The sequence below is a fragment of the Schistocerca gregaria genome, chromosome 3, assembly GCF_023897955.1.
Source record: "Schistocerca gregaria isolate iqSchGreg1 chromosome 3, iqSchGreg1.2, whole genome shotgun sequence".
In the NCBI taxonomy this organism is placed as follows: domain Eukaryota; kingdom Metazoa; phylum Arthropoda; class Insecta; order Orthoptera; family Acrididae; genus Schistocerca; species Schistocerca gregaria.
The window spans coordinates 118,588,954-118,611,041 of record NC_064922.1 but is presented as its reverse complement, the minus strand read 5'-3'; the positions used below and the strand labels follow the sequence as shown (position 1 = coordinate 118,611,041).

General features: G+C 26.6%; 1 long non-coding RNA gene across 2 annotated transcripts in view; it reads left to right on the top strand.

Annotated features, from left to right (window-relative positions):
- Nucleotides 1-21,568, top strand: part of LOC126356339 (uncharacterized) — a 31,493-nt gene extending 9,925 nt beyond the window's left edge. The window contains exon 2 of one of the 2 annotated variants that reach the window (XR_007565633.1): nucleotides 21,187-21,568. This is a non-coding gene — a long non-coding RNA (uncharacterized LOC126356339). Of the gene's footprint in view, nucleotides 1-5,591; nucleotides 5,878-21,186 lie in introns of those variants that run through there. The other variant, XR_007565632.1, reaches the window with a different exon arrangement.
- Nucleotides 21,569-22,088: the final 520 nt, after the last annotated feature.

Genomic DNA, 22,088 nt, shown 5'->3' with positions numbered 1-22,088 from the left:
AACTATAGAACCATTTAAATTGAAAAGCTCTCACTCAACAAAAACTCTATAATCAATTATTAAATAATAAATACCTAAAATAAAAATTGTAGTTCTCGAAATAAACAAAGAAAAAAAACTCAAAGAACAAATAGAAAATAAATTCACGGCCTAAGATGAAAAACTTCATATCATTGATTCCACAAAACAATATTTTTAATTAAAATACTTAAGCAAACTAAACAAAGAAATATTCACCCTTTAAACAGAGAATATTTAAAGGCAATCAATGTAAAAGTAAAAGATGATATTCACGAAAATAACCAAGAGAACAAGCATAAACACCAGAATAATAATTCCCATGCTGAGAATAAGAATATATATACAAAGTATAAACAGCTCTAAAAAAAGATAAAAAAATCAAAGCAAAGAATCTAAAAGAAGATCAAGATATAATTCTATTTAATAATCTAATTTCACCTACCAAATTTAAAGAAGGAGGAGCAGCCATATTTGATGATCTTAAAAGAAATCATCATAAAGCCATTCTTGGCATCAAATTAATTATACCCTTGTTAATTAATAATCTTCGTGTACCTAAACGTTCATAAATAATATTAGATAAACAAAATAAACCAGAAGAACATAAACCATGACCAACCATTAGAGAAAGAGAACCTACACAACCTCATCAATTCATAGTCATCAATCCACCAATAACCATTCTTATATGAGCAACAGAAGAATATGCAATTAAAGACTTTAAATCAACCTGACGAAAACAAATAAATCTTACAATAACACCCCCAGATAAACCTAAAGATAATCAAAAATAATTAAACTTTAAACCCAAATAAGAAATAACCTTTATAACACGAAAAATACCATAACCACCTAACTTTAATAAAACACCAGCAAGAATTATTCTACCTGAAATAGGGGCCTCTACATGAGCCTTAGGAAGTCATAAATGAACCAAAAATATAGGTATCTTAACTAAAAAAGCCAAAATTATAAATACATAAAACATAAAATAATAAGAACCAAAATCAACCAATAAAGGAAAATATAAAGTATTAGAAAAATCATAAACCTTAAATAAAACTAATAATAAAGGTAATCTAGCAACCAAAGTATAAAAAATTAAATAAACACCAGCCTGCAAACGCTCAGGTTGATAACCCCAACCCAAAATTAAAAGTAAAGTAGGAACTAATCTAGCCTCAAAAAAAATATAAAAAGAAAGAAGACTTAATCTAGCAAATGAACAATAAAGCATAATTATTAAAATCAAAACCATAAAAACAAAAAAATTAGAATGATATGAACTTAAATAAACTGAACCTCTAGCAGTGATTATTAAAGAACAAATCCAAAAACTAAGTAAAATTAAACTAAAAGAAAAATAATCAATACCAAAATAATATCTAATTATATTCAAACCAGCATATGAATAAACACAAATTATAAAAACAAAACTCGACAGAAACATTAAAGAATGAACCAACCATCAAAAATTATTTAATAAACAAAGAGGGATCAAAAAAATAGTTATAAATAAATACTTTAACATAAAGATAAACCAAAAGAATTAAAAAAATCATTACCATGAGAACGAATTATTGAAACTAAAATAGAAAGACCTAAAGCACCCTCACAAACAGAAAAAACTAAAAAAATAACAGGAAAAAAATAATCATAATCAAACTCAATAAGAAAAACAATAACTAATATAAATAAAGAAAGAACAATATATTCTAATCTCAAAAGAACCATTAATAAATGTTTACGTTTAGAAGAAAAAACATAAACACCAGCAAAATAAATCAATAAAGAAGTAAAAATAGAGAATATAAACATTAGTTTTAGTAGTTTAAAAAAAACGCCGGTCTTGTAAACCGGAAATAAGTCCAGCCCCCACTTTTAAAACTTCAGAGGTGGAAAAGCTTCCATCATCGGTCCCCAAAACCGATATTTTAAATAAACTAACCCCTGAAATGATCAAAATAATAATTATATCATTATCAAATGTAATAAATATTAATTTTATTAAATTAAGACACCAAATATCAATAATGCTTTTTATTATCCTTCAAACATTCCTAGTTGGATTAATAACAGGAACAATAATAGAAAGATATTGATTATCATATATTTTATTTTTAACATTTCTTGGTGGTATACTAGTATTATTTATTTACATTACAAGAATTGCATCAAACGAAATATTTCAGCCTAAATCAATTACTATATATTAATTATTCTAGCTATATCTATATTTATAGACTTTTTCAAAAACACCGAAACTATAAATATTGATAATTCAATCAATTATCAAGAAATAACAATATCTTTAGAAAAATTATATAATAGACCAACATTCATTATTACAATAATAATAATAATTTATTTATTTTTAGCACTACTAGCAGTTGTTAAAATCACCAATATTAATCAGGGACCTATTCGTAAAATAAGATAATTACTAATGAATAAACCCTTACGATTAAGACATCCTTTAATTAAAATTATTAATAACTCTTTAATTGACTTACCTGCCCCAACAAATATTTCATTTTGATGAAATTTTGGATCCCTATTAGGGTTATGTTTGGTAATTCAAATCGTAACTGGACTATTTTTAGCTATACATTATACATCAAATATTGAAATAGCATTCAGTAGTGTAGTACACATCTGCCGAGACGTAAATAATGGTTGAATTATCCGAACCTTACATGCAAATGGAGCATCTATATTTTTTATTTGTATTTACTTACATGTAGGACGGGAAATTTACTACGGATCTTATATATATATACATACCTGAATAATTGGTACAGTGATTTTATTTTTAGTTATAGCAACTGCATTTATAGGATATGTCTTACCCTGAGGCCAAATATCTTTTTGAGGTGCAACAGTAATTACTAACTTATTATCAGCAATCCCATACTTAGGAACAGATTTAGTCCATGAGTATGAGGAGGATTCGCTGTTGATAATGCAACATTAAATCGATTCTTCACATTCCATTTTGTATTACCATTTATTGTTGCTGCTATAGCAGCAATTCATTTATTTTTTCTTCACCAAACAGGATCTAATAATCCTCTTGGACTAAATGGAGATACTGAAAAAATTCCATTCCATCCATACTTTACCTTTAAGGATTCTATTACATTTGTAATAAGAACATCATTATTAATTATACTATGTTTAATCAATCCTTACCTATTAGGAGATCCAGATAACTTTGTACCTGCCAACCCATTAGTAACACCAGTTCACATTCAACCAGAGTGATATTTCCTATTTGCATATGCAATTCTACGATCTATCCCTAATAAGTTAGGAGGTGTTATTGCATTATTTTTATCAATTAGAATCTTAATAATTTTACCATTTTCTAATAAAACACCATTCCGAGGCATTCAATTTTACCCTATTAATCAAATTTTATTCTGAATTATAGTAGTTGTTGTATGCTTACAAACGTGAATTGGTAAACGACCTGTTGAAGAACCTTATATTATAACAGGTCAAATCTTAACAATTATTTACTTTACATATTTCTTAATTAATGTCCATGTCGCAAACGCATGAGATAAATTAATTAAGGAATAAAGTTAATTAGCTTAGGAAAAGCATATGTTTTGAAAACATAAAATTAGAAGTTTAACTCTTCTATTAACTTTTCTCAAAAAATTTCACTAAACAAATGAGATAAATAAAATCTTTAAACCAACAAAGAAAATAAAAAAATTCAAAGATAAAGGTAAAAAACTTTTTCAAGCTAAGTACATTAATTTATCATAACGAAACCGTGGTAATGTCCCACGAACCCAAATAAAACCAAAAGATATAATAGCAAGCTTAATAAAAAATATAAAAGAATAAAAATCACCGCCTAAAAAATTAAAGCCAATAACATTCTTATGAAGACAATTCTAGTATATTCAGCTAAAAAAATTAAAGTAAAACCACCCGCACCATACTCAATATTAAATCCTGAAACTAACTCAGATTCCCCTTCAGCAAAATCAAAAGGAGTACGATTAGTTTCAGCTAAACAAGAAGCAAAACAAGCTAAAGCTAAAGGAAAAGAAATAATAATAAATCAACAATAAAGCTGATAGTTTATAAAATCAAACATATTAAAACTACCAATTAAAATAATTAAAGACAATAAAATTAAAGCTAAACTAACTTCATAAGAAATTGTTTGAGCAACAGAACGAAGAGAACCTAATAATGAATAATTTGAATTAGAAGATCAACCAGCAATTATAACAGTATAAACACCTAATCTAGTACAACATAAAAAAAATAAAAATCCATAAGAAAAAGAACACATATAAGTTAAATAAGGAAAAATTACTCAAACGGCTAAAGAAATCATTAAATTAAAAACAGGGGAAAAATAATAAAGTAGGTAATTAGATATAATAGGAATTGGCTGCTCCTTACAAATTAACTTAATAGCATCTCTAAATGGCTGAGGAATTCCAACAAAACCTACCTTATTTGGACCCTTTCGAATCTGAATATAACCTAAAACCTTATGCTCTAATAAAGTTAAAAAGGCAACACTAATTAAAACACAAATAACCAATAAAAGAAAATTCAAAATAAATATAAATAAATCATAAAGTATCAATACTATTTGTAGAAAAAATCTACATAAATGAATTCTAAATTCAACACATTAATCTGTCAAAATAGTAAATAAATTAATATTAATCAATATAACAAAAAATATTTTAACCATATGGTCCTTTCGTACTAATATGGATTAATAATCTTAGGATAGAAACCGACCTGGCTCACGCCGGTCTGAACTCAGATCATGTAAGAATTTAAAGGTCGAACAGACCCAATCATTGGGCTCCTGCACCCAAAATTTTTCTTAATCCAACATCGAGGTCGCAATCTGCTTTGTCGATATGAGCTCTCAAAAACAATTACGCTGTTATCCCTAAGGTAACTTAATCTTATGATCATAAATTATGGATCAAAATAACAAACATAAATAAATGATATAATAATGAAGAGTTTATCTATTCTTCATGTCACCCCAACAAAACATCATCATTAAATATAGAAAGACAAACAAAAAACTATATAAAAGTAAAATGTCAAGCTCTATAGGGTCTTCTCGTCCTAAAGAAGAATTTAAGCCTTTTGACTCAAAAGTTAAATTCAAAAATTTATTAAGAGACAGTTGATTTCTCGTCAAGCCATTTATTCCAGCCACTAATTAAGAGACTAATGATTATGCTACCTTTGCACGGTCAAAATACCGCGGCTCTTTAAAAATACGCTCAGTGAGCAGGCCAGACCTCAAAATATAAACAAGAGGACATGTTTTTGATAAACAGGCGGAAATCAATTTTGCCTAGTTCCTTATAATAAGTTCACAAGGTAAAAATTTTATACAAATAAATATACTAATTCTATCATTATTACAAAAATTTTAAAATTAAATTAATAATCTTAATAAAGAACCTAAAATATTTATAAAATCAAAATAAAAAATAATGAACTAAAACGTAATCTTAAAGATAGCTGGTTTAAAGCTTACTATTATATTTCTATAAAATAGATTATAGGTTATTAACTTCAACGCTTATCCCTTAAAGAATAAATAAGTTAATATTTTTACTTAAAAAATTAAATAAAAACAAATAACTTTAAAAAATTAAAATTTTTCTTAAGAAACTAGATATCTTGGGAAACGATTAACATCTCATTTCTATAAATAATTTAATAATAATTATGATACATTAACTATAAATTATTTATAAATCAACCCAAATCGAGACAAGTAAAATAAATACTAAAATTTTGATAAACCCTGATACAAAAGGTACAATAAAAAAAATCTACTTAAAAAAATTTAAAATAATATTTCATAAAACACTTACATTACCAATAAACTACAATTTAAAAAATCAATTCTATAAAATATACTAAGACAAAAATACAATAAAATTATTTATATTAAATAATTAAATAAACAAAAAATAAATATAATAAAATAAATAATCAAGATATCCTGATTTGCACAGAAAAATTTTCAGTGTAAATGAAACACTTTACTAATAAGTTATATCTTGAAACTCTCCCTAGATACACTTTCCAGTACATCTACTATGTTACCACTTATCTCATCTAAATTGAAGCTACTTTAAAATAAAATAGAATAATCAATAATGAGAGCGACGGGCGATGTGTACACATCTCAGAGCCAATATCAGTTAAATTAAATAAATTAAATTACTATCAAATCCACCTTCATTAACAGTATTTCACTATCAAATCCGTTATAAACAAAAATCTATTGTAACCCACCTCCTCTTAACTATAAGCTGCACCTTGACCTGAAATATTTTATAATTATAAATCTTGAGAATTATAACTCTAAAAAGATTCTCTGGTAACGGAGATATACAAACAAATAAATTAAGTAGAGTAAATCGTGTATTATCAATCATGGGGTAGGTTCCTCTGAATGGAATGAGATACCGCCAAATTCTTTGGGTTTAAAGACCTTAACTAATAGTACCCTGGTAAATATAATTAACATTTAAAATAATAGGGTATCTAATCCTAGTTTATTATTTAAATTTCACAGATTCATTAAAGGGCCACAAATAAATTTTAACATTTCACCTTACAAATTTATATTTCAACCCTAATAATATAAACAACTGTTTTATTCACTTGTATCAATCGTATAACCGCGGCTGCTGGCACGAATTATGCCGATCCTTAATCAATTGCTAAATCCAAAATCACTTGATAATTAAATCAAATTACTGCAAAAAGAACATTTAGTCTAACAAAACTTACATATAATACAAAGAAAAAGTGAATAAACAAGCAAGAATAAAACTTTAAAAAATAAAAAATAAGAAAATTTTAAATCTATTAATTCAGGAAAAAATAAAAGATTCAAATATTTAAAGAAAAAAAAAGAAAAAAACCACAAACATTAACAAAAAAAAAGAAACGCCCCTATGTATGACCACAACAACTTCTCTATTATATATAATTAAAGATTAATATGGAACATGTATAGCAATAAATGTATTATATTCTTTCTTATTTAATCTTTCTTTTCACTAATAATTAAAGAAAGAATAAATAATATAATAAATATATTTTATACAATTATGTAATTTAATATAATATGTTATTAATATGAATTCTTTTTTTTATATTAAGTTAACTTTCATATATATTAGTTAAATAATCTAATTATAGATAATTTATATAATTATATTATTATAATTAATATAATTATTTATATTCATTATAATATTTTATATTTAAATTAATAATTTTATTTATTATATCCAATTATAATAATATTAAATATTAAATTACATATTATTATATATATTATATTATAATAACCTATTTTAAGCTAAAAACATAAGTAGCTATAATCCTAGGTAAATAAGTGCATTAAAATAATCAATTGATAATGGTAAGATGAACTTATAATCTTTTAATTTCAATTAAATGTAATATATTAATATAAATTATTTATTATATATATATATAAAAAAATAAAATGAGCAGGATAAATTAATCCTAATTAAACAAAATAATACATAAATGAATTTCAAAAAAAAACTTTCGATTTATATATTAAATAAATGAAGTGCCTGATTAAAGGGTTACCTTGATAGGGTAAATAAAGTAAATAAAATTACCTTCATTAAAATTACATAAGATAGAATTATACTACCTCCTTTAGTATCAAAAACTAACGTGCATCATACACCTTAATGTAAAAAGGTAAGCTAAACAAGCTAATGGGTTCATACCCCATTTATAGAGGTATCAATCCTCTCCTTTTTAATGACCAACAACTCTACAAAACTTCTCTTCCTATCAACATTAATGATAGGAACGATCCTGTCCATTTCATCAAATTCCTGATTTGGGGTTTGAATAGGACTTGAGATCAACTTACTTTCATTTATTCCGCTCCTAACAAGAAATAAAAATATAATAATAAACGAATCATCAATTAAATATTTTATTGTCCAAGCAATAGCATCGACAATATTATTATTTTCAATTTTGCTGATTCAAATAAAATATCCCATGGGATGGGAAACAGAATTTATCCCATCAATAATAATTAGATCTAGACTATTATTAAAGATTGGAGCTGCACCTTTCCATTTCTGATTTCCAGAAGTTATAGGAGCATCAAGATGAAATAATTGTTTAACATTAATAACATGACAAAAAATCGCCCCAATAATGGTCTTATCTTATTGTATTCAATTAAGAACTTTTATTTGAACAATTATTATCTTAAGAATTATTATTGGGGCAATAGGAGGTTTAAATCAAACATCCTTACGACAACTTTTAGCATATTCATCAATCAGACATCTAGGTTGAATAATTAGATCATTAACAGTCAGAGAAAACATCTGAGAACTATACTTCATTATTTACTCACTATTAAGATTAATTATAGTTTTATTATTTAAGCAAATAAATTTATTCTTCATAAATCAAATTTATTCAGCCAGAAATATAAAAACCGAAATTAAATTCATAATATTCTTATCTTTATTATCTTTAGGTGGACTACCACCATTCCTTGGATTCTTACCAAAATGAATTGTAATACAATCATTAATAGAAAACAATATAACAACTATTATAACTATTATAGTTGTATTAACTACAATTACACTCTACTACTATATACGTATTAGATTCTCAGCTCTAATTATATCATTCACAGAAAATTCGTGATCTATAAAGATAAAGTCCCAAAAATCAAGAATCATTCTTCCTATAACAGTAATAATTTCAACAATAGGATTGATTTCAACATCAACCTTAATTTCATTATACTTAGGACTTCAGTTAATCAAACTAATAACCTTCAAAGTTATAATTAAAAGAATAATCTTTTAGGCCTTAGTAAAATTTTACACCTCTAGAATTGCAGTCTAGAATCATAATTGAATATAAGACCTAAATATGATAAGAGAGAAAACATCTCATAAGTAGATTTACAGTCTACCACCTAAAATTCAGCCATCTTACCGCAAAAATGATTATTCTCAACAAACCATAAGGACATTGGTACTTTATACTTCATATTTGGAGCATGAGCAGGAATAGTAGGAACATCAATAAGAATACTTATTCGTGCTGAACTTGGCCAACCCGGATCTCTAATTGGGGATGACCAGATTTATAATGTTATTATTACAGCTCACGCATTCGTAATAATTTTCTTTATAGTAATACCTATTATAATTGGTGGATTTGGTAATTGACTTGTTCCACTAATAATTGGTGCACCAGATATAGCATTTCCACGAATAAATAATATAAGTTTTTGATTACTACCACCTTCACTAGCCCTTCTTCTTACATCTTCTATAGTAGATAATGGTGCTGGTACAGGATGAACAGTTTACTCTCCTCTAGCAGGAGCTATTGCACACGGGGGTGCATCTGTAGATCTAGCTATTTTTTCACTGCACTTAGCAGGTGTATCATCTATTCTTGGTGCAGTGAATTTCATTACAACAGCAATTAATATACGATCAGAAAGTATTACTTTAGATCAAACACCTTTATTTGTATGATCTGTAGCTATTACAGCATTACTTCTCCTTCTTTCACTTCCAGTTTTAGCAGGAGCTATTACTATATTATTAACAGATCGAAATTTAAATACATCATTCTTTGACCCTGCAGGAGGGGGTGACCCAATTCTATATCAACATCTATTTTGATTCTTTGGACACCCAGAAGTTTATATTTTAATTCTACCGGGATTCGGAATTATTTCACATATTGTATGTCAAGAAAGAGGAAAAATTGAATCATTTGGAACATTAGGTATAATTTATGCTATATTATCAATTGGACTAATAGGATTTATTGTATGAGCACATCATATATTTACAGTAGGAATGGATGTTGACACACGAGCATATTTTACATCAGCAACAATAATTATTGCTGTACCTACAGGAATTAAGGTATTTAGATGATTAGCTACATTATATGGAACTAAATTCAAGTTCAATCCACCATTATTATGAGCTCTAGGATTTATTTTCCTATTTACAATTGGTGGATTAACAGGATTAGTATTAGCAAATTCATCACTTGATATTGTATTACATGATACATATTATGTAGTAGCCCACTTTCATTATGTATTATCTATAGGAGCAGTATTTGCAATTATAGGAGGTGTCATTCAATGATATCCACTATTTACAGGATTAACTATAAATAATACATGATTAAAAATCCAATTTACAATTATATTCATTGGAGTAAATTTAACATTCTTTCCTCAACACTTCCTAGGATTAGCAGGAATACCTCGACGATACTCAGACTACCCAGACGCATATACATCATGAAACGTAGTATCAAGAATTGGGTCTACAATTTCTATTGTAGGAATCATTATATTCATTGTAATTATATGAGAAAGAATGGTTACAAACCGAGCAATTATATTTAGAGCTAACATAAGAAGATCAACAGAATGACTACAAAATAACCCTCCTGCAGAACATAGTTACTCAGAATTACCATTAATCTCTAGATTCTAATATGGCAGATTAGTGCAGTAGATTTAAGCTCTACAAATAAAGGTTTGACCTTTTATTAGAAAATATTTATTAATGGCAACATGATCAAATTTATCTCTTCAAGATGGAGCTTCACCATTAATGGAGCAATTATCATTCTTTCATGATCATACTATGGTCGTATTATTATTAATTACAGTAATTGTAGGTTATGCCCTAAGTTATATATTATTTATTGCCTATACTAACCGTAATATACTTCATGGACATTTAATTGAAACAATCTGAACAGCTTTACCAGCAATTACATTAATTTTTATTGCCCTTCCATCATTACGACTATTACATTTACTTGATGATTCAGTAGATGCAATAATTACAATTAAAACCATTGGACGACAATGATATTGAAGATATGAATATTCAGACTTCATAGACGTAGAATTTGACACTTATATAACACCAGAACAAGACCTAGAAAATGATGGATTTCGACTGCTAGATGTAGATAACCGAACAATCCTACCAATAAATACAGAAGTACGAGTATTAACAAGAGCATCAGATGTTCTACACTCATGAGCAGTTCCTGCATTAGGGGTTAAAATTGATGCAACGCCAGGTCGGTTAAATCAAGGAACATTCACAATAAATCGACCTGGATTATTCTTTGGACAATGCTCAGAAATCTGTGGAGCAAACCACAGATTTATACCAATTGTAATTGAAAGAACTTCAGTAAATTTATTTATTAAGTGATTATCTAAGATAATTTAAGGAGTTAGTTAAAATAAATAACATTAGAGTGTCAATCTAAAGTAACTAAAAAATTAGTACACCTTGAAATTCATCAGATGACTGAAAGTAAGTAATGGTCTCTTAAACCAAATAATAGTAAATTAACGACTACTTCTGATGGGGAAATTATATCCAAATCCCTCAAATATCCCCTCTTATATGATTCTCACTATTCATTATATTTTCAGCTACATTAATCTTGTTTAATCAAATAAACTTCTTCTCATTTAAACCTAACCTTATTAAAAGAGCAGAAAAAGGAACAATTGAAATAAAAAACTTATATTGAAAATGATAACAAATCTATTCTCAACATTTGACCCATCAACTAACATCTTTAATTTATCATTAAATTGAACTAGAACATTTCTAGGACTATTATTAATCCCATCACTATTTTGACTTACACCATCACGAATTAACATTATCTGAAATAAACTAAATTTAACCTTACATAATGAATTTAAAACACTTCTTGGACCAAAATCATTTAATGGAACAACATTCATTTTCATCTCAATTTTTATTATAATATTATTTAACAATTTCATAGGATTATTCCCTTATATTTTTACTAGAACAAGACATTTAGCATTAACATTTGCAATTGCCCTACCTATATGGCTAAGATTTATATTATTTGGATGAATTAACCATACTAATCATATATTTACACACCTTGTACCACAAGGTACACCGCCTGCATTAATATCATTTATAGTACTAATTGAAACAATTAGTAATGTTATTCGACCAGGTACATTAGCAGTACGGTTGGCAGCAAATATAATTGCAGGACACTTATTATTAACCTTATTAGGAAACACAGGACCATCTATAGCAATAAACTTAATCTCATTACTAATTATTGGACAAATACTTCTATTAATTCTAGAATCAGCAGTAGCAATAATTCAAGCCTATGTTTTCTCAATTCTAAGAACTCTATATTCTAGAGAAGTATATTAAACCTATGTTAACAACTCACTCAAACCACCCATTCCACTTAGTAGACTATAGACCTTGACCATTAACAGGAGCAATTGGAGCAATAGTCCTAGTATCAGGACTAGCAAAATGATTCCACCTATTTAATATTAACTTATTCATAATTGGATTTGGAATTACCCTACTAACCATAATTCAATGATGACGAGATGTAGTACGAGAAGGAACATATCAAGGATTACATACAGGATTTGTATCAATTGGATTACGATGAGGAATAATTTTATTTATTGCATCAGAGGTATTATTTTTCGTTTCTTTTTTTTGAGCATTCTTTAGAAGAAGATTAGCACCAACAATTGAACTAGGAATACTATGACCTCCAATAGGAATTCAACCCTTTAACCCTATACAAATTCCATTACTTAATACAGCTATTCTTTTAGCATCAGGAGTAACAGTAACATGAGCACATCATAGTTTAATGGAATCTAATCATACTCAAGCACTACAAGGATTATTCTTCACAGTGTTATTAGGACTATACTTTACAATACTTCAAGCATATGAATATTGAGAAGCACCTTTTACCATTGCAGATGCAGTTTATGGATCAACATTCTTTGTTGCAACAGGATTCCATGGTTTACACGTAATTATTGGAACAATCTTTTTATCAACATGTCTACTTCGACACTCAATAAATCAATTCTCACCAAGACACCACTTTGGATTTGAAGCAGCAGCATGATACTGACACTTCGTAGACGTAGTATGATTATTCTTATATATCTCTATTTATTGATGAGGTAGATAATTGTTTTTCTAGTATAAATAGTACATTTGACTTCCAATCAGAAAGCTTGATATAAATCAAGAAAAACAATTCTAATTCTATCCACAAGAGTTTTCATTAGATTTATTATTCCAATAATTGTTATAATCCTGGCAACAACACTATCAAAAAAATTAATTAATGATCGAGAAAAAAGATCACCATTTGAATGTGGGTTTGATCCAAAAAGATCAGCACGAATACCATTCTCACTACGATTCTTCCTAATCGCAGTAATCTTTTTAATTTTTGATGTAGAAATTGCACTAATTCTACCAATTGTAATTATTTTTAAAACTTCAGACATTATAATCTGAACAGTATCAACAATATTTTTTATTCTAGTTCTATTAGGCGGACTATACCATGAATGAAACCAAGGAGCATTACAATGAGCAGAATAAAGGGTTGTAGTTAAATATAACATTTGGGTTGCATTCAAAAAGTATTGATAATATCAATCAACCTTAAATAGAATAAGAAGCGAAATATTGCAGTCAGTTTCGACCTGAAAGATTGGTATGTACTACCCTTATTCTTATTAATTGAAGCCAAAAAGAGGCGTATTACTGTTAATAATATAATTGAACTATAATAGTTCCAATTAAGGAAATGTAAAGCCAATATGAAAGCAGCTAACTTTTTATATTAGCGGTTAAACTCCATTAACATTTCTAAAATTTATATAGTTTAAATAAAACATTACATTTTCAATGTAAAAATAATATATCTATATTTATAAATACCTAAAAGTAAAAATACTTCCTTAACATCTTCAGTGTCACGCTCTAATTATAAGCTATTTAAGTAAACGAAAAACAATATTACCAAAATAAATATTCAAAAAATAAAAGTTAAAAGATAAATCTTGAAATTAGAATCATATCAACCTTGAATATAACCAATTAAATAAATAAATAATCTATATAAACCTTGACCACCAAGTAATTCACCTCAACCATAATCAAATGACTTAGATGAATAATAACCTATTTTTAAAGGAATATATCTAATAAACTTAGTTGAAAGAAAAGGTATAAATCATATAGAACCAGCAAATCTAACAAAAGAAAGTATACTTAAAGAAAATAAATTATGAGAAAAATCAAAATTAGAAATAAGATAACCTAAATAAGCACCTAAAATAACAACTGTAATAGTTAAAAACTTTAAATAATAAGGTAAAGCAATCACATGAGGAATAGGAAAAATTAATCAAGATAAAAGACTACCACCAAAAACAGCAACAAACAATAGACCAATTATTCCAAATGAAATATAATAACCCTTATCATCAAAAGAAAATCTAGAATAAAAATTATTATCACCAGATATTGAATAATAAGACAAACGAAAAGAATAAGAAGCAGTTAAACCAGTAGAAAAAAAATAAAGAAAAAAAATTAAACAATTAATTCATCTTAAACAAACCATCTCAAGAATTAAATCCTTCGAATAAAATCCCGCTAAAAAAGGTATTCCACACAAAGATAAACTAGAAACATTAAAACAAACTGAAGTTAAAGGTATGAAATTAACAATTGATCCTATAAAACGAATATCCTGAGAATCCTTCAAATTATGAATTATTGAACCTGCACATATAAATAATAATGCCTTAAATAAAGCATGAGCCAATAAATGAAAAAATGCAAGCTTTGGATAACCCATAGCCAAAATTCTTATTATTAAACCAAGTTGTCTTAAAGTAGAAAGAGCAATAATCTTCTTCAAATCAAATTCAAAATTAGCACCCAATCCAGCCATAAATATAGTTATACAACCAATTAAAAGTAAAAATCAACCACAATTATAAGTATCCAATATTGGTCTAAAACGAATTAATAAATAAACACCAGCAGTAACAAGAGTAGAAGAATGAACTAAAGCAGAAACAGGAGTAGGAGCTGCTATAGCAGCAGGAAGTCATGAAGAGAAAGGAATCTGAGCTCTCTTAGTTATAGCTGCTAAAACAATTAATATAGTAATGAGCTTTATTTCAAAAGAATTAGAAATAAAATCATAATAATAAATATAATTTCAACCACCAAAATTTAACATTCATGCAATAGAAATTAAAATAGAAACATCACCAATACGATTAGAAAGTGCAGTTAATATACCAGCACTATAAGATTTTACATTTTGATAATAAATAACTAAACAATAAGAAACTAAACCTAAACCATCTCAACCCAATAAAATTCTAATTAAATTAGGACTAATAATTAAAAAACCTATAGAAAGAATAAATATTAAAACAATAATAATAAAACGATTTATATTCTTTTCACCAGATATATAATCCTCTCTATAATAAATAACCAAAGAAGAAATATATATAACAAAAGATATAAAAATAAGAGATATTCAATCCAAAATTAAAGTTATAACAACTATAGAACCATTTAAATTGAAAAGCTCTCACTCAACAAAAACTCTATAATCAATTATTAAATAATTAATACCTAAAATAAAAATTGTAGTTCTCGAAATAAACAAAGAAAAAAAACTCAAAGAACAAATAGAAAATAAATTCACGGCCTAAGATGAAAAACTTCATATCATTGATTCCACAAAACAATATTTTTAATTAAAATACTTAAGCAAACTAAACAAAGAAATATTCACCCTTTAAACAGAGAATATTTAAAGGCAATCAATGTAAAAGTAAAAGATGATATTCACGAAAATAACCAAGAGAACAAGTATAAACACCAGAATAATAATTCCCATGCTGAGAATAAGAATATATATACAAAGTATAAACAGCTCTAAAAAAAGATAAAAAAATCAAAGCAAAGAATCTAAAAGAAGATCAAGATATAATTCTATTTAATAATCTAATTTCACCTACCAAATTTAAAGAAGGAGGAGCAGCCATATTTGATGATCTTAAAAGAAATCATCATAAAGCCATTCTTGGCATCAAATTAATTATACCCTTGTTAATTAATAATCTTCGTCTACCTAAACGTTCATAAATAATATTAGATAAACAAAATAAACCAGAAGAACATAAACCATGACCAACCATTAGAGAAAGAGAACCTACACAACCTCATCAATTCATAGTCATCAATCCACCAATAACCATTCTTATATGAGCAACAGAAGAATATGCAATTAAAGACTTTAAATCAACCTGACGAAAACAAATAAATCTTACAATAACACCCCCAGATAAACCTAAAGATAATCAAAAATAATTAAACTTTAAACCCAAATAAGAAATAACCTTTATAACACGAAAAATACCATAACCACCTAACTTTAATAAAACACCAGCAAGAATTATTCTACCTGAAATAGGGGCCTCTACATGAGCCTTAGGAAGTCATAAATGAACCAAAAATATAGGTATCTTAACTAAAAAAGCCAAAATTATAAATACATAAAACATAAAATAATAAGAACCAAAATCAACCAATAAAGGAAAATATAAAGTATTAGAAAAATCATAAACCTTAAATAAAACTAATAATAAAGGTAATCTAGCAACCAAAGTATAAAAAATTAAATAAACACCAGCCTGCAAACGATCAGGTTGATAACCCCAAACCAAAATTAAAAGTAAAGTAGGAACTAATCTAGCCTCAAAAAAAATATAAAAAGAAAGAAGACTTAATCTAGCAAATGAACAATAAAGCATAATTATTAAAATCAAAACCATAAAAACAAAAAAATTAGAATGATATGAACTTAAATAAACTGAACCTCTAGCAGTGATTATTAAAGAACAAATCCAAAAACTAAGTAAAATTAAACTAAAAGAAAAATAATCAATACCAAAATAATATCTAATTATATTCAAACCAGCATATGAATAAACACAAATTATAAAAACAAAACTCGACAGAAACATTAAAGAATGAACCAACCATCAACAATTATTTAATAAACAAAGAGGGATCAAAAAAATAGTTATAAATAAATACTTTAACATAAAGATAAACCAAAAGAATTAAAAAAATCATTACCATGAGAACGAATTATTGAAACTAAAATAGAAAGACCTAAAGCACCCTCACAAACAGAAAAAACTAAAAAAATAACAGGAAAAAAATAATCATAATCAAACTCAATAAGAAAAACAATAACTAATATAAATAAAGAAAGAACAATATATTCTAATCTCAAAAGAACCATTAATAAATGTTACGTTTAGAAGAAAAAACATAAACACCAGCAAAATAAATCAATAAAGAAGTAAAAATAGAGAATATAAACATTAGTTTTAATAGTTTAAAAAAAACGCCGGTCTTGTAAACCGGAAATAAGTCCAGCCCCCACTTTTAAAACTTCAGAGGTGGAAAAGCTTCCATCATCGGTCCCCAAAACCGATATTTTAAATAAACTAACCCCTGAAATGATCAAAATAATAATTATATCATTATCAAATGTAATAAATATTAATTTTATTAAATTAAGACACCCAATATCAATAATGCTTTTTATTATCCTTCAAACATTCCTAGTTGGATTAATAACAGGAACAATAATAGAAAGATATTGATTATCATATATTTTATTTTTAACATTTCTTGGTGGTATACTAGTATTATTTATTTACATTACAAGAATTGCATCAAACGAAATATTTCAGCCTAAATCAATTACTATAATTATTACATTAATAATGTGACTATTTATCATATCAATATTAATTATTCTAGATATATCTATATGTATAGACTTTTTCAAAAACACCGAAACTATAAATATTGATAATTCAATCAATTATCAAGAAATAACAATATCTTTAGAAAAATTATATAATAGACCAACATTCATTATTACAATAATAATAATAATTTATTTATTTTTAGCACTACTAGCAGTTGTTAAAATCACCAATATTAATCAGGGACCTATTCGTAAAATAAGATAATTACTAATGAATAAACCCTTACGATTAAGACATCCTTTAATTAAAATTATTAATAACTCTTTAATTGACTTACCTGCCCCAACCAATATTTCATTTTGATGAAATTTTGGATCCCTATTAGGGTTATGTTTGGTAATTCAAATCGTAACTGGACTATTTTTAGCTATACATTATACATCAAATATTGAAATAGCATTCAGTAGTGTAGTACACATCTGCCGAGACGTAAATAATGGTTGAATTATCCGAACCTTACATGCAAATGGAGCATCTATATTTTTTATTTGTATTTACTTACATGTAGGACGGGGAATTTACTACGGATCTTATATATATATACATACCTGAATAATTGGTACAGTGATTTTATTTTTAGTTATAACAACTGCATTTATAGGAAATGTCTTACCCTGAGGCCAAATATCTTTTTGAGGTGCAACAGTAATTACTAATTTATTATCAGCAATCCCATACTTAGGAACAGATTTAGTCCAATGAGTATGAGGAGGATTCGCTGTTGATAATGCAACATTAAATCGATTCTTCACATTCCATTTTGTATTACCATTTATTATTGCTGCTATAGCAGCAATTCATTTATTTTTTCTTCACCAAACAGGATCTAATAATCCTCTTGGACTAAATGGAGATATTGAAAAAATTCCATTCCATCCATACTTTACCTTTAAGGATTCTATTACATTTGTAATAATAACATCATTATTAATTATACTATGTTTAATCAATCCTTACCTATTAGGAGATCCAGATAACTTTGTACCTGCCAACCCATTAGTAACACCAGTTCACATTCAACCAGAGTGATATTTCCTATTTGCATATGCAATTCTACGATCTATCCCTAATAAGTTAGGAGGTGTTATTGCATTATTTTTATCAATTAGAATCTTAATAATTTTACCATTTTCTAATAAAACACCATTCCGAGGCATTCAATTTTACCCTATTAATCAAATTTTATTCTGAATTATAGTAGTTGTTGTATGCTTACTAACGTGAATTGGTAAACGACCTGTTGAAGAACCTTATATTATAACAGGTCAAATCTTAACAATTATTTACTTTACATATTTCTTAATTAATGTCCATGTCGCAAACGCATGAGATAAATTAATTAAGGAATAAAGTTAATTAGCTTAGGAAAAGCATATGTTTTGAAAACATAAAATTAGAAGTTTAACTCTTCTATTAACTTTTCTCAAAAAATTTCACTAAACAAATGAGATAAATAAAATCTTTAAACCAACAAAGAAAATAAAAAAAATTCAAAGATAAAGGTAAAAAACTTTTTCAAGCTAAGTACATTAATTTATCATAACGAAACCGTGGTAATGTCCCACGAACCCAAATAAAACCAAAAGATATAATAGCAAGCTTAATAAAAATATAAAAGAATAAAAATCACCGCCTAAAAAAATTAAAGCCAATAACATTCTTATGAAGACAATTCTAGTATATTCAGCTAAAAAAATTAAAGTAAAACCACCCGCACCATACTCAATATTAAATCCTGAAACTAACTCAGATTCCCCTTCAGCAAAATCAAAAGGAGTACGATTAGTTTCAGCTAAACAAGACGCAAAACAAGCTAAAGCTAAAGGAAAAGAAATAATAATAAATCAACAATAAAGCTGATAGTTTATAAAATCAAACATATTAAAACTACCAATTAAAATAATTAAAGACAATAAAATTAAAGCTAAACTAACTTCATAAGAAATTGTTTGAGCAACAGAACGAAGAGAACCTAATAATGAATAATTTGATTAGAAGATCAACCAGCAATTATAACAGTATAAACACCTAATCTAGTACAACATAAAAAAAATAAAAATCCATAAGAAAAAGAACACATATAAGTTAAATAAGGAAAAATTACTCAAACGGCTAAAGAAATCATTAAATTAAAAACAGGGGAAAAATAATAAAGTAGGTAATTAGATATAATAGGAATTGGCTGCTCCTTACAAATAAACTTAATAGCATCTCTAAATGGCTGAGGAATTCCAACAAAACCTACCTTATTTGGACCCTTTCGAATCTGAATATAACCTAAAACCTTACGCTCTAATAAAGTTAAAAAGGCAACACTAATTAAAACACAAATAACCAATAAAAGAAAATTCAAAATAAATATAAATAAATCATAAAGTATCAATACTATTTGTAGAAAAAATCTACATAAATGAATTCTAAATTCAACACATTAATCTGTCAAAATAGTAAATAAATTAATATTAATCAATATAACAAAAAATATTTTAACCATATGGTCCTTTCGTACTAATATGGATTAATAATCTTAGGATAGAAACCGACCTGGCTCACGCCGGTCTGAACTCAGATCATGTAAGAATTTAAAGGTCGAACAGACCCAATCATTGGGCTCCTGCACCCAAAATTTTTCTTAATCCAACATCGAGGTCGCAATCTGCTTTGTTGATATGAGCTCTCAAAAACAATTACGCTGTTATCCCTAAGGTAACTTAATCTTATGATCATAAATTATGGATCAAAATAACAAACATAAATAAATGATATAATAATGAAGAGTTTATCTATTCTTCATGTCACCCCAACAAAACATCATCATTAAATATAGAAAGACAAACAAAAAACTATATAAAAGTAAAATGTCAAGCTCTATAGGGTCTTCTCGTCCTAAAGAAGAATTTAAGCCTTTTGACTCAAAAGTTAAATTCAAAAATTTATTAAGAGACAGTTGATTTCTCGTCAAGCCATTTATTCCAGCCACTAATTAAGAGACTAATGATTATGCTACCTTTGCACGGTCAAAATACCGCGGCTCTTTAAAAATACGCTCAGTGAGCAGGCCAGACCTCAAAATATAAACAAGAGGACATGTTTTTGATAAACAGGCGGAAATCAATTTTGCCTAGTTCCTTATAATAAGTTCACAAGGTAAAAATTTTATACAAATAAATATACTAATTCTATCATTATTACAAAAATTTTAAAATTAAATTAATAATCTTAATAAAGAACCTAAAATATTTATAAAATCAAAATAAAAAATAATGAACTAAAACGTAATCTTAAAGATAGCTGGTTTAAAGCTTACTATTATATTTCTATAAAATAGATTATAGGTTATTAACTTCAACGCTTATCCCTTAAAGAATAAATAAGTTAATATTTTTACTTAAAAAATTAAATAAAAACAAATAACTTTAAAAAATTAAATTTTTTCTTAATAAACTAGATATCTTGGGAAACGATTAACATCTCATTTCTATAAATAATTTAATAATAATTATGATACATTAACTATAAATTATTTATAAATCAACCCAAATCGAGACAAGTAAAATAAATACTAAAATTTTGATAAACCCTGATACAAAAGGTACAATAAATAAAATCTACTTAAAAAAATTTAAAATAATATTTCATAAAACACTTACATTACCAATAAACTATAATTAAAAAAATCAATTCTATAAAATATACTAAGACAAAAATACAATAAAATTATTTATATTAAATAATTAAATAAACAAAAAATAAATATAATAAAATAAATAATCAAGATATCCTGATTTGCACAGAAAAATTTTCAGTGTAAATGAAACACTTTACTAATAAGTTATATCTTGAAACTCTTCCTAGATACACTTTCCAGTACATCTACTATGTTACGACTTATCTCATCTAAATTGAAGCTACTTTAAAATAAAATAGAATAATCAATAATGAGAGCGACGGGCGATGTGTACACATCTCAGAGCCAATATCAGTTAAATTAAATAAATTAAATTACTATCAAATCCACCTTCATTAACAGTATTTCACTATCAAATCCGTTATAAACAAAAATCTATTGTAACCCACCTCCTCTTAACTATAAGCTGCACCTTGACCTGAAATATTTTATAATTATAAATCTTGAGAATTATAACTCTAAAAAGATTCTCTGATAACGGAGATATACAAACAAATAAATTAAGTAGAGTAAATCGTGTATTATCAATCATGGGGTAGGTTCCTCTGA